The sequence below is a fragment of the Peromyscus maniculatus genome, chromosome 3 (genome assembly GCF_049852395.1).
Source record: "Peromyscus maniculatus bairdii isolate BWxNUB_F1_BW_parent chromosome 3, HU_Pman_BW_mat_3.1, whole genome shotgun sequence".
Lineage (NCBI taxonomy): Eukaryota > Metazoa > Chordata > Mammalia > Rodentia > Cricetidae > Peromyscus > Peromyscus maniculatus.
Genome location: NC_134854.1, coordinates 1,970,570 through 1,984,490, shown reverse-complemented (window position 1 = coordinate 1,984,490; position 13,921 = coordinate 1,970,570). Strand labels below are relative to the sequence as shown.

The window sequence follows — 13,921 nt, the reverse complement described above, 5'->3', positions numbered from 1 at the left end:
TACATGCTCTTGCACACACATGCATGCACACATGTGCCCATATATGTATGAACATGAACATACATACCTATGAATTCATAGCATATATTGTGTAAATGAAAAAAAAAATGAATAAAGGTAAACCATGGAGTAAACAAAGGCATATTTAGTTAGAATGAACATCTAATTTATGCTTTCCTCTTTTCTGTTCTACTGTTCAATATAATTCAGAAGATATCTATTTCCCCATGATTACCACAAATTACTTTTTATGCAATTTCCTTTTGGAGCAGGAACCATGCTTATTTGTTTTAGTGAAAACCACAGCATGGAAGGCATTTCCCTTGGATAATACTTAACTGTTAAAGAAATAAATGAAGTTGACTCTACAACTCCACATTAGTAATTTATAATCAAACTCTGTCCAGTTCACCCACATAGCAGTTAACCTACATGATTCAAATTCATTTTTATGCTTTCATTTTAGAACCAAACACTATTTTTATTCAAGGAAAACGAGAGTTGCATTTCAATCCTGGGCTTCTTATTTTAGGGAAAGCATACAGCGAGGGTTTGTTATCAGAGGAAAGAGTTTCTCCTTATTTTCCTGTTTTTCTTTCATGCTCTCTAATAATAGCTTCTCCATTTTCATGTTGCTCTTTGTGTTTTTCTCAAAAGCTAATTTATCCTAACATTGGTGAGTTATTTCCTTTTAATAAAAATGTTGCATTATTGTGGAGTGGAGGAGTATGTGCCATGCTGTGGGTCAGAGGACAACTTTTCAGAGTGAGTTCTTTCATTTCATTCCAGGGATTGAACTCAGGTTGCCAATCTTATGTGGCAAGTCCTTTAGTTTTCTAAGCCATATTGCAAGCCACTTGAATAATTTTCTTAAGCTCATTTCAAATATTATCTAAGGTTATAAATTCTTCCTATTTAGGTGCTGGGAGTTTTGGAAAGTGTTGCTCTTGCAAAACTTTAAGTAAAAAAATCATAGGTTGTTTTATAAAATTATACCTTATTTAAAAGCACTTTCTTGAGTTTGCTTAACATATTTTCGAATATAGTATCATTTGTAGGTGGGACACTTAGTTGCAAAAATCTCTACCTAAGAATAGGCATTTGTCATATACTATCTGAATGTACTCCATTTGTAACAACATGTTAATAACAGTTACACACTTGACTTTTCAGATTTGTAGTTTATATAGATATAACCTATATAGAAACAGTCTCATCAGCACTGTAAATTTTCTCCTTGCAATTTAGGCCTTTTTTTATTTTACTCACTGCACTAATACAGTGATTAGCAATGTGAAGTTCTTCTGCCAGGTATCTGATATAGAATGTCAACAATAAAGATGTAAGAAGTCATAGATCCAATTTCTCCTATTATATTTGATTTATAAGGTGATATTTTATCAAATAGCTTCAACTCCTTCCCATGCATTTATTATTGACCATCATCTCTTTAAAGTACATAACTGCATTGTAATATTTGTATCTTTCTATGCAAGTATAGAACCAGAAGTTATCTGATTATTTCTTGAAACTTGTTCAGTTTTACAAACATTACTCAAGATTTGTGAGGCACAGTGAAACATCTGCCATCATTCTTTACTTCTTCAATTACCATAGTGACATTATAGAACAACAGATAAATAATCTGAAGATTATCCAAGCCCAAAACTATGGCTGAGCAGGAATTGCACTTGAAAAGACACAGAGAAAGGAATAGGAGCCAGTGTTTGTACAGGTAAAGACAAAATAGGAAACAGATTTCAGATTTATTCTAAGCACACTGAATCATGAGTGTCAGACTGGAAAGCAAAGGCCATGTATATTTAAAAGTCTGTGTAAGTAGAAGAACACAGGTGATAATAAAGTGTAGATAATGTGGCAGAAGATATGGTTTAATAAACAGTAGATAATGTGACAGAACATGGTATGGTTTGCTTTGTAACTGAAATTCTCTCTGATATATGTGTTTCTAGGCAGAATGGTGATCCTAGATACAGATTCTGCCATTTCAGGATATGGGAATCCATTCATCCTGCTGCAAATTCAGGAGAATTCATCCAAATGCCACCAAGGAACCAGGAATTTTGTTTTCGTTGACTTACTCTTTGTGACACACAATGCTGTTTTCTAATAGAAGCAGAAGTGACCCACAAATGCAAAAACATATGTTCAATTTTAATGTTTGTAGGAATTAATGACCATGTCATAAAAAGAAAGAAAAACAAGTAGGTGAAACCAATTTTAATAATAAGGTATATAAAGCAGATTTATAACAGATATTATGAATTAAATATACAAGCATTATAAAATTCATTGAGGCATGTTCCCTCCCCCCCCCCTTTTCTTTTTTAAATACACTCAAGTGTCAAAACTCTGTAATTTCACACATTCCTGTAGTGATACAAACTGAACACATTAAGGCTGAAGACCATCACTGTGACTGATAGACAAGTCAGGTTCTCTCTCATATTAGAAATTCAGGAAGAAAACTAGAGATTACTTTGGAAGACTCTATCAGTTTGGAAACCACTGTTGACAGAGATTCTAAGAAATAGGGTTTGGAGCTAGGGGAACTCTCCTCTACTGCTGGCGGGAATGCAAGCTTGCACAACCACTTTGGAAATCAATATGGCGCTTTCTTAGAAAATTGGGAATCAATCTCCCCCAAGATCCAGGTATACCACTCTTGGGCATATACCCAAGGAATACTCAATCATACCACAAGGGCACTTGCTCAGCTATGTTCATATCAGCATTGTTTGTAATAGCCAGAACCTGGAAACAACCTAGATGCCCTTCAACTGAAGAATGGATAAATAAAATGTGGTACATATACACAATGGAATATTACTCAGCAGAGAAAAACAATGACATCATGAGGTTTGCAGGCAAATGGATGGATCTAGAAAAAATCATCTTGAGTGAGGTAACCCAGACTCAGAAAGACAAACATGGTATGTACTCATTCATAGGAGGATACTAGATGTAAAACAAAGATGACTAGACTGCTACTCACAACTCCAGTGAGGCTATCTAGAAAACAGGACCCCACAAAAGACACAGGGATAACCCAATGACAGAGAAATGGATAAGATCTACATGAACAACCTGGACGTGAGTAGGAGTAATGAAGGGCGAGGGTTGAGGGAAAGAGAGCCTCTGGGAGTGGGAGATCCCAGCTGGATCAAGAACAGAGAGGGAGAACAAGGAATAGGAGGAATAGGAGACCATGGTAAATAAAGACCACATGAGAATAGGAAGAAGCAAAGTGCTAGAGAAGTCCACAGAAATCCACAAAGATACCCCTACAATAGACTGCTGGCAATGGTCCAGAGACAGCCCAAACTGACCTACTCTGGTGATAGGATGGCCAAACACCCTAATTGTCATGCTAGAAACCCCAATCCAATGACAGAGGGAACCGGATGCAGAGATCCAAGGCCAGGCCCTAGGTAGAACTCCAGGAGTCCAGTTGGCGAGAAAGAGGAGGGTTTATATGAGTGAGAATTGTTGAGGCCAAGGTTGGATAAAGCACTGGGACAAATAGCCAAACGAATGGAAACACATGAATTATGAACCATTGGCTAAGGGGCCCCCAATTGGATCAGGCCCTCTGGATGGGTGAGACAGTCGATTGGCTTGTTCTGTTTGGGTGGCATCCAGGCAGTGGGACCAGGTCCTGTGCTCATTGCATGATTTAGCTGTTTAAAACCTGGGGCTTATGCAGGGACACTTGGCTCAGCCTGGGAGGAGGGGACTGGACCTGCCTGGACTGAGTCTAACAGGTTGATCTCAGTCCTCAGGGGAGACTTTTCCCTAGAGGAGGTGGGAATGGGGAATGAGCTGGTGGGAAGGGGAGGGGCGTGGGAGAGGGGAGAATAAGGGAATCCGTGGCTGATATGTAAAATTAAATTAAATTATAAAATACAAAAAAATTAGAAAAAAAAAAAAAGAAATAGGGTTTGATTCCCGGTACCCACACTGTAGCTCACAGCTGTCTGTATCTCCAGTTTCAGGTATGACACTGTCTTGTAACCTCACAGGCACTGCGTGCACATTGTGCAAATGCGTACATGAAGCCAAAATATCAACTGGTATACAAAAGAGGGACACGGGTGGGGTGATTTTCTAAAACGTGACTCTTCTCATTTTGCTCCCGTTTACTTTAGCCTAAGCAGCACCCCTTTCCCGCTAATGTCAGTTTGCCAGGGTAGCCTTGCAGAATAACATGAACTGATGGCATAACTAAGCAGTTCTGCTTCACAGGTCTAGGTCCTTTGCAGTTCAGTTACTTTGACTTAGGCACACTGCCTTCCAAGTGTTTATGGGCACCTGGGTTGTCCTCTGTAAACTATGTGAGCATCCTAGTATCTTGTTTTAAGATCACCAGGTAGACTGGATTACAATGCATTCAAGATAACCTCATTGGCTATTTAAAGATTCAGTGTTCAAATGCAGTAGCCTTTGGGGGTATGATGGATCAAGGGTTTTACATGTGGATTTTAGAAATATATGATTTAGCATATTTGAGTATAAGAAAAGCAAAGAAGAGTCTTGATAAGCACTCTCTCCATGGAAAGCACTGAATCACCTCTGGAAGGCTTTAATTTTGAATCTTTTTGGAGTTGCTTAAAATTAAATGTGCTAAGACATGTTTATTTGACTTAAATGTAAATGCAAAAATAGATTATAATTCTATAGTTAAAATGGAGTATGATGACAAACACATATGACTGGAGGAAAGCCATAATGATTTTACAAAGTAATGAAAATCATGGCCTTTGAGATACTGTTCAGTTATTCACCTAAATTGCAATATTAAGGGGAAAACACTGAAACTGACTTCTACTGCAAGTGTAAGAAACCAAGCCAGAACAAGAAACAGTGTTTTAGGTAAGCATGAGGAACATGCTTCAACCATGAGTGGCATTTTCTTAGCACAAGCCACTCATCAGAACAAGTGTGCAAAAAATAAGTGACTGTAAGTCAGAGATGTTTTCTGAGGCTTGCTATGTGTGTATTCATTTCATAAGAAGATGATGAGAGTATTCTGTGCCTTTTTGGTACTGTTTCAAGTAATGGTGATGAATCACAAAGAAATAATAGCTTATGCCCCAATACTCTTGTTTAACATAGTCTAATGTATTTTTTAGACTCAAAATGCAACACTCCTTTTATTTTATGATCTAATGACACTTTTTAGAAACACCTTTATTGAGAAATAATATTCATACCCTGAACTATAGCTCCACTTAAATTGTGTAAGCCAATGAGGTTGACAGTTACATATGCCCATTAAACCACTATGCTGAATATAGATTACATCTAGGGCTCCCAAAAGATTTCTTGTGCCTCTTTGCTGTTCATCATTCCATGGCTTCAGGCTTCATGGAGGAACTGAATGGTTGTTTATCATTTTAGATTAGTTTGTACTTTATATAAATGAGAACAGACAGATTCTGTCCTTCTTTGTATCTGCCTTCTTTCACTAAGAATTAAGACTGCAATTCATCCATGTCTTCCTAAGAAGTTTCTTCCTTTTAAAATTATGGAATGTAAATGTTAGTGGGCTCTTAGATTTTCAAACTTTCAACCATTGTTACAGACACACATGTATAATTAGTCTTTATTTGGACATATGACTTAATTTCTCTTTATAAAAATAGTGTTAGAAAATCTGAACACTATACAAGTGTTATTTTTAACTTTAAATTAGCAACCAATGAAATTTCTAAACAGTTTTCTGTGAGTGCATTGCCATACATTTCTACCTATTAGTGAGTCCATATTCTAGCTCAAGTACTTCCCGAAATTTTTCATTGAGAAAAGTTCTCTCAGATCCTATACTCATTATTAAACTATAATTGTATCTTTTCATTGTTCATTGGCTTGTAAAGTGTTGCACGAATCTTAAAAGGTCTTATTAATAAAAACAAACCTGGAGCCAGGTACTGGGGTCAATGCTGGAAGATCAGAGAAGCAGAACAAGCCTCAGCTACCTCAGCTTGCCATTTCCTCAGCTGATCCTGTTTCCTTAGACTGGATACCTCTGTGTCCTCATCCGAATGGATCTCAGCTGAACTGTGCTGCTCAAAGCCTAAAAGCTTAACCAAATATAGTTCCTCGTCCTCACGCCCTAAGTACCTTTCTGCCTCCTACCATTACTTCCTGGGATTAAAGGCATGAGTCACCATGCCTGGCTCTTTCCAGTGTGGCCTTGAACTCACAGAAATCCAGGCAGATCTCTGCCTCTGGAATGCTAGGATTAAAGGCGTGTGCTGCCACCTTAACTCTTACGTTTAATATTGTGGCTGTTCTGTTCTCTGACCCCAGATAAGTTTATTAGAGTGCACAATATTTCAGGGAACACAATACCGCCACAGTAAAATTTACTTATATATTCTGGATATTGACTTCATGTGACCTGTAATCTTCAAATACTTATTATATTTAATACAGTTCTTTATTACTTCCTTAATAAAGTCCCTGTAAGCAATTACCTTTTCAATATTGGAAATGTCACATGTATGATTCTTTTTTTAGTTTTGTCTTGATTCTTTTCTGAGATAGTACTTTGTTGCACTGGTGTGTGTCTCCTGTGTGCATGTCACACTGCTATGAACACAATGGTTTTATGGTAAGTGTTTATAATACCAAGCATGTGCCTTTTCTTTTGATCAACAATGGTTTTATTATTCAGGAACCTGTGAGTTTTTCCAAGAATTTGAGAATGAGCTTTTCTGCCACAAGTTCACTGGGATTACATTGAATCTGGAGCTCATTTTGTGAGTATGGCTTTTTAAAAAGTGTAGTTCTCTAATTCATTTACATGGATTATATTTTCTTTTAAATGATATTTTCTTAAATTTTTTTCAGTGATGTCTTATAGTTAGTACATAGGCGCTTTTACCTTCATGGTTAAATGCATTCTGAGCCATTTTACTATTTTGATATTAAGTAAAATTGCTTCACTAATTTTTCTTTTTTTTTGATTCCTATTTGCTGCTGTATAGCAACATAAAAGAATGTATGACCTACAAGTTTTCACTCCAGAGAGAAAAATACATCCACAAGGAGACAAAACAGTAATCACACTAAAGCAGAAGTTAAGAAAGACTTTTACTTTGCCACTTTGGACTCTTCATATGTCCAAGTTAATAGGAAAAGGATAGACATTGTGCTGAGTAGGATAGCTGAATCTGACAACCAAAGGGAAATTGATTAGAATGAATATATGGTACTACAGGCGCCCCCTGTAGGTATCTCTTGCAATTATCCTTATGACACAATAAGACAAATTATAGTTTTCTAACAATGACTTTGTCTAGTTTTACTAACAAGTTTATATTGACTTCATCAGATTATTTAAAAAGTGTTGCACCCTACTTAATTTTCAAATACATGTTAAATGATTCTCAAGTATCTGGTAATATTCTGGAGTGAAGTTATCTAGGCTATGAATTTTTCTCATGCACTTGGTTTTAAATTATAACTGTATATAGATGTAGTAGTAATACCATGATGAAAGCCACTTAAGGAAGGGAGTATTTTACCTAATAGTTCTAGGTTATGATCCATTACTTCAGGGATCCATTACAGCAGGGCCTTGAAGGAGTTGGTCACATCACATCTGTAGTCAGGAACACAGAGCAATGGATGCATGCCTACTTAATATTGTTGGGGTCCAGCCTCTAATAGTCTTTTCCCAGGGTTCCAGAAGAGACGCTACCAGTGATGAGAAATAATCTGAGAGAATGAATCTAAGTACACTGAGCTCTTTAGTCTATTTACTCTATTCTAAGACAAAATTCTGTCTACACAGCTTCAATTCTGTTCTCATACTTAGCTCCTCTCTGTCCGTTCTCCTCCGGTCCTCTCATAGTTCTAAGTTCTTTCCATCTTATTTTCATTTTTGTCTTTGTTCTTTTCTCTATCCTCATTCCTTTCTTTCCTCTCCCTCCAATCAACAACCTCTGGCTCTGCAGCTCTCTGGTCAGGCAGGGCCAGTGTACTAGGTTGCTTGCACCAGTTAAGAAAAAAGCCCTTTTGTTCTGAGCTAATTGTTGGAGGGAAAGTCTTGGGGTGCCATTTGGGCTGAGGAAGAAAAGAGGTTCTAAGCTTAATTTGCACAAGAAACAAAGCTATGTACCTAATATCCCCCTGGCCTAGGCATTGTCTCCATATGGATATTTACCTTAATTCAGGAGACTAGTAGGTGGTCTGGAATGCTTATTATGTCTGCCTTTTGTCTTTGAATGTTTGAGAGATATCCCAGATAAAAATACTGTTAGAAGTTCTTAGAAGAAGAATTAATTGGGAAAGCTACCATAGCACACAAGAAAGTCATTGCAGGAACTGGCTAATGTATACTCAACAGCTAATATTACCCAAATTCCTTGGCTTTATCCTCTGGAAGAGCTCTGCTTCTATATAGTCAGCTAATTTTCCCTATAGTCAGCTGAATTCCTGCTTCATATTTCTATGGTCCACAGCACTTAATCCCGCTCAGTTTGCTTTCTCCACTTACATGGTCCAGAATCTCCTGCCCAAGTAATGGTCCTTCCAACAGTTATGATGTTTTTTCACACAATTGGTTAACGTAATCAGAATACTCATAACAGGAAGGCTCAGAGGCCTATCCTCAAGTAGATATGAGATTTTGTCCAGGTGATTATGAACACTAACCATTATAGATCCCATTTCAAAGAAGACAAATGAAAAACTGAAAAATAAATAACCTTAAATTAGTTAATAGATATGTAGACAGTTAAGTATTCCCCCCACCTCTTTCCCTGTCTATCTCTGTCTCTCCTTATATTATTAAGTTAACATAAATAATTCTTGCTTTCTGATTTTTTAAAATATAAATTTCAGGTATATCTATAAATGTTTACCGGGTTTCTGGTAATACCTCCCTGAACATACCAATATCTCAGAGCTAAGAAGGATCAGACCTAGTTAATACTTAGAAGGGAGAAATATTTATCCAATCTTCTAATATTTAGCCTACTGAAGAAAATTTAATCATGTGTGGCCAAATACCATATCTTCATTGAATTTTGTTTATGTTCTACCATATATTTATTTTAATCTCTACCAGGTATAGGAAATAATTGCTTGCATTCTGTCACTGATGGGCACAGTGCTCTGTGCACACTAACAAGATAGCATGGGTGGTAGTGTTACTGACAACGTTTTCTCGGAAAAGCTATTCAAAATTTCTTAAATACAGAATCTTCTGTGTACACATTTAGTTCAAATTATATATTGTTAGACAATCATATTTTCAATTTATAAGTTTTTAATGATGACTTGAGTATTACATCCATAAAAAAATGTCTTTTTATTCTTTACCGATATGAATTTTGTTGAAGTCAATTTTATTTCAGATTTTATGCTATATTTTTGCATGGTTTATTTTCTTTAGTCCTTTTTCTCCCAGTTTAATTTTGTCTCTGTATTTCAATCATTTCTCCTATAAATAGAACACTGTTTACCTATTTCTTTTCTCATTAACTTATTATGACAATTTCTACTTCCAATTAGATCATGTATTTCATTGACATTTAACATGTTATTAAACAATGCCTAGATTTTGTTTTGCTATCTTTTGATATTACATTATTTTTAGTTTAAAAATACTCTTACTCCTACCATAGTTTTTATTCAAACTCCACTTCTTTTAAAGTCAGTTTTTATTTTTTATTTTTATTTATTTATTTATTAATTTTACAATACTATTCAGTTCTACATAATAGCCACAGATTCCCTTGTTCTCTCCCTTCCTGCCCCCCTCCCCTTCCCCCCAGCCCACCTCCCATTCCCACCTCCTCCAGATCAAGGTCTCCCCCGAGGACTGGGATCAACCTGATAGACTCAGTCCAGGATGGTCCAGTCCCCTCCTCCCAGATTGAGTCAAGAGTCCCTGCATAAGTCCCAGGTTTCAAACAGCCAACTCATGCAAGGAGCCCAGGACCTGATACCACTGCCTAGCTGCCTCCCAAACAGATCATGCCAATCAACTGTCTCACCTATTCAGAGGGCCTGATCCAGTTGGGGGCCCCTCAGCCTTTCGTTCATAGTTCATGTGTTTCCATTCGTTTGGTTATTTGTCCCTGTGCTTTATCTAACCTTGGTTTCAACAATTCTCGCTCATATAAACCCTCCTCTTTCTCACTAATTAGACTCCCAGCGCTCCACCCAGGGCCTAGCCGTGAATGTCTGCATCCAGATTCCTCAGTCCTTGGATGGAGTTTCTGGCACAACTATTAGGGTGTTTGGCCATCCCATCACCAGAGTAGGTCAGTCCCGGCTGTCTCTCTACCATTGCCAGCAGTCTTTTGTGGGGGTATCTTTGTGGATTTCTGTGGGCCTCTTTAGCTCTTTGTTTCTTCCTTTTCTCATGTGGTCTTCTGCAGGCAGAACACTGTATGCATAATAAATAAATAAATATTTTAAAGTCAGTATTTAATTGAAAATAGTTTGTGTCATTCTGAAGATACTCTGATTATGATTTCCCATCCCCCAGGTCCTTCCAGATCCTTTCACTTCCCCACTCACCCAATCCCAATTCTACACTCTTGCTTTCTACATTTAGAATGCAGATAGACATCTGAAATAATAATAATAACAATAACAATAATAATAAAATACATATAATATAATCATTATGTATAATATATCTGATAATAATATAAACAAAAAAAACAAATGCATCAAAATAGGACAAAACAAATAAAAAAAAAGCCAAAGAAAAGGCACATAGAGACATACACATTCATACATACAGAAAACCAATAAAAATAGGATGGAAGCCATAATATATAAGCAAAACACCTGTAAGAAAAAATACATATGTGCTTAACATTATCATCTATTTCAATTTAATACCACATCACCTTTCATAGAATAAAATTTTAGAACTGTACATCCATCCTACCCCCTTACCCCCATTTTTTGGTAGTCAAATATAATAAAACTGCATGCTTTAGAAATTATACCAAACAAAAACTATATTTTTATAGCTACTCATGAATGTTATAAAAATTATGACAAGTAGCACTTCGTATTTAGCCATTTACTTAGCACTTCTGGAGATTTTTCATTTATTGCTGAATGTGTGATTTTTCTCTTTAGTAATCATTTCCTTCTACAGGAAGAAATTCATTTGAAATGTACTATAGTGTAAAACAACTGAAGAAAAACTCTGTAAGTTTTCTTATGTTTGTTTTACTTTTGTCTTGATCACCTCTCTCCTCTCTTTCAAACACACACACACACACACACACACACACACACACACACACACACACACACACACACACCATATCTCTGCCTGTCTGCGATGACAGCTGCGTGCTTCAGGGTCCGGCTTTTGATGTAGGTACTGGGGATCTGAACTCAGGTCTTAATGCTAGGAAAGCAATTTATCAACTCAGTCATCTCCCAAGTCCCTTGAACCTCTTTCTTTGACATGAAGGGAGAAGGCTCCTTGATGAAGGCATTACTTGTTGAAGTCCACTGCTTCAAACAGGTTTATATGTCATTGACCAGATCTATATCAGATCCCACTTATAATGTGTAGTTTATTGTTTCTGGTGTCTCTCATCACGCATGCAGCCCTGAAGATTCAGCCAAATCATTGCATTTATCAGAGGTTATTTTTTTTATAATACCTTAGTAATTTTGTGTAATGTCTTACAATGTGTCATAATCAATCTTCCTAAGCCACAGCAACACTCCTATTTTATGGACTCATACTTCCAACTTTAAGTATAAATAAAATTTCATACTTATTATGAATACAGTTTCTATTGATATGTATAGACCAGCTTTTGACAAGAGATATCTTTATTTCTAATGGATAAATACCAAGGACTATAAACTAGAGTAAGGAAAATATAATCATTGTAAGAAACTTTGTTACTTTTCCCTCAATTACTAAGCTTGGGTTTACTGTCCTCTTACACAATCAGAATTTCTGTTGGTGAAAAAGAAAAGTTTGTATTCAGTTAATAAGTTTTATGAGCCAAGAAGTGTACCACTAGATGCTGACAGTGTGTAGATTGTGAGATTTGAACCCAACTGAACAGTGACTTTGACACACTGCTGATGGATAAGTTCATATTTATCTTTCAGATCCTTGCCAATTTTTAACATTATTTTCAGTCATTCATTAGTTCCATAAAAAATACTTTATGCCAAATATAACTGAACAAACCAAACACCAAGCTATCATTTTAAATCTTAAGATGCTATTTATTGGTGATATGTTTTTGCCCCGGCCAGCGGGGTCTTTAATGGGGACCTAAATGGAGGACTGGCGAATGAAAGGGACAAGAGACACAAAGAATGAGAGCAAGACAGGACGTCTGATCAAGCTCCAAAATTTTATTTTACTCTCAAGGCATATATAGGTAGGCAAAGGGGGTTGAGAGCAGGAAGGGGCTTAATTAAGCAGGAAGGGACTTAATTATGGGCTGTTCAGCCAGCAGGAAATGTTGCTCTGAAAGTTATCTATCTATCCTTGTCTAACTGCCTAATTGCTTAACTGCAGCTCATTCACCTGATATCTGAGAAGAGGTTCTGGTATCTGTGGGAAAAGGTTCTGGTGCTATGGAGACTTAAGCAAGGCCTAGATCTAAGAAAAGAGGAGAGAAACCCAAATATGGCAGCATATATGTCAAGGGTCGCTTAGGCTTACGGCTCCCGTCATGTTTTCATATGTGTTCCAACATTAAGTTATTGCCTGCCAACTTTTAATTTTCCTGAATTCCAGTCGCATGCATAGCATTTCTTGAGGTTCTGAATGTACATGCACTTTTAGGTTACTATACTCTTTTGTAATTCAATAGAACAGAAGATCCACTTCATGTTTATGCCATAGAGTTGGGAGCTGCTTCATCTGGCTGAAAATTCCACAGTAACAAGCTCTCCTACACAAAACCTTGCATTTTTACAGTTAGTTTCTGGAGTTGAACCTAGAAAAAGGTAAAGTGAGTGAGGTCTCCTCATTCAGTATTTATTTCATTCCTCGAGTTCAGGGTCTTTTCTTCTCCTGAAAACCTTTACTGGAGAAATCCTCTCAGGAGCTTATCAACACTAATCTCTTTAATTATTATTCTGCCAAGAGGAATTTGCGTTTAACAGAGGTTAAAGCTGTAGTAGGAGTAGGGTTTCTGCACTTTTAAATTGGTTGGAAAAGGCTTCTTTGGGGAAAAAAGAGTGCAAAGAAAGGAAAGTAGATGATGCTTTTAAAATCATGAGATTTAGAAAATCCCTCCACAGTGACTAATCCAATTAAAGTGGATCCTTAAACTGAACCAGCTACCTTGAATTTATTCTTGCCTGAAAGACAGAATGCAAAATTGAATATAGGGAAGTTAAGAGGTTATTTTTTATTTGTCTATGAAGGGTCTTAATGTGGCACTATGATTACAATTTTTAGGCTACTCTTTTATTTACTGTAGGTGGTCAGTGCTCTCTGAGGAGGTCAACTGGGAGAACACTGTGACAGATAACTAAAAATCAGCATAAACAACAGAGCTCAATCGCTTCTCGGCCTTTTGGCTAAGATCAAGTGTAAACAACAGAGCTCAAATAATATTTGCACTGACAATGAAGCAAATTGAATACCTCCTTCATTCAACAAAAGATTGACAAATATCGACATATTATTTTGTATTATTTTAAAATATCAATTGGATATGTCAACAGTGAGACTTCTGACATTGAACAGTGGGGTGAAGACTTAGTGATAAAATCAATCGTTAGTGTTCTGTTTATTGGATATCTCAGGAGCTGCCGGTCTGTTAATGGCTGAGTTTTAAATTAGCACACTAAAATGTGGGGATTTATATAATTCCTGGAATGTATGTCACCCAAGTATGGAAACAAAATTGGCATGAGTACCAAATATAGA

The 13,921-nt window shown here is 36.7% G+C and overlaps 1 pseudogene; it reads left to right on the top strand.

Annotated features, from left to right (window-relative positions):
* Window positions 1–13,549: 13,549 nt before the first annotated feature.
* Window positions 13,550–13,689, top strand: LOC121828456 (U2 spliceosomal RNA; annotated as a pseudogene).
* Window positions 13,690–13,921: the final 232 nt, after the last annotated feature.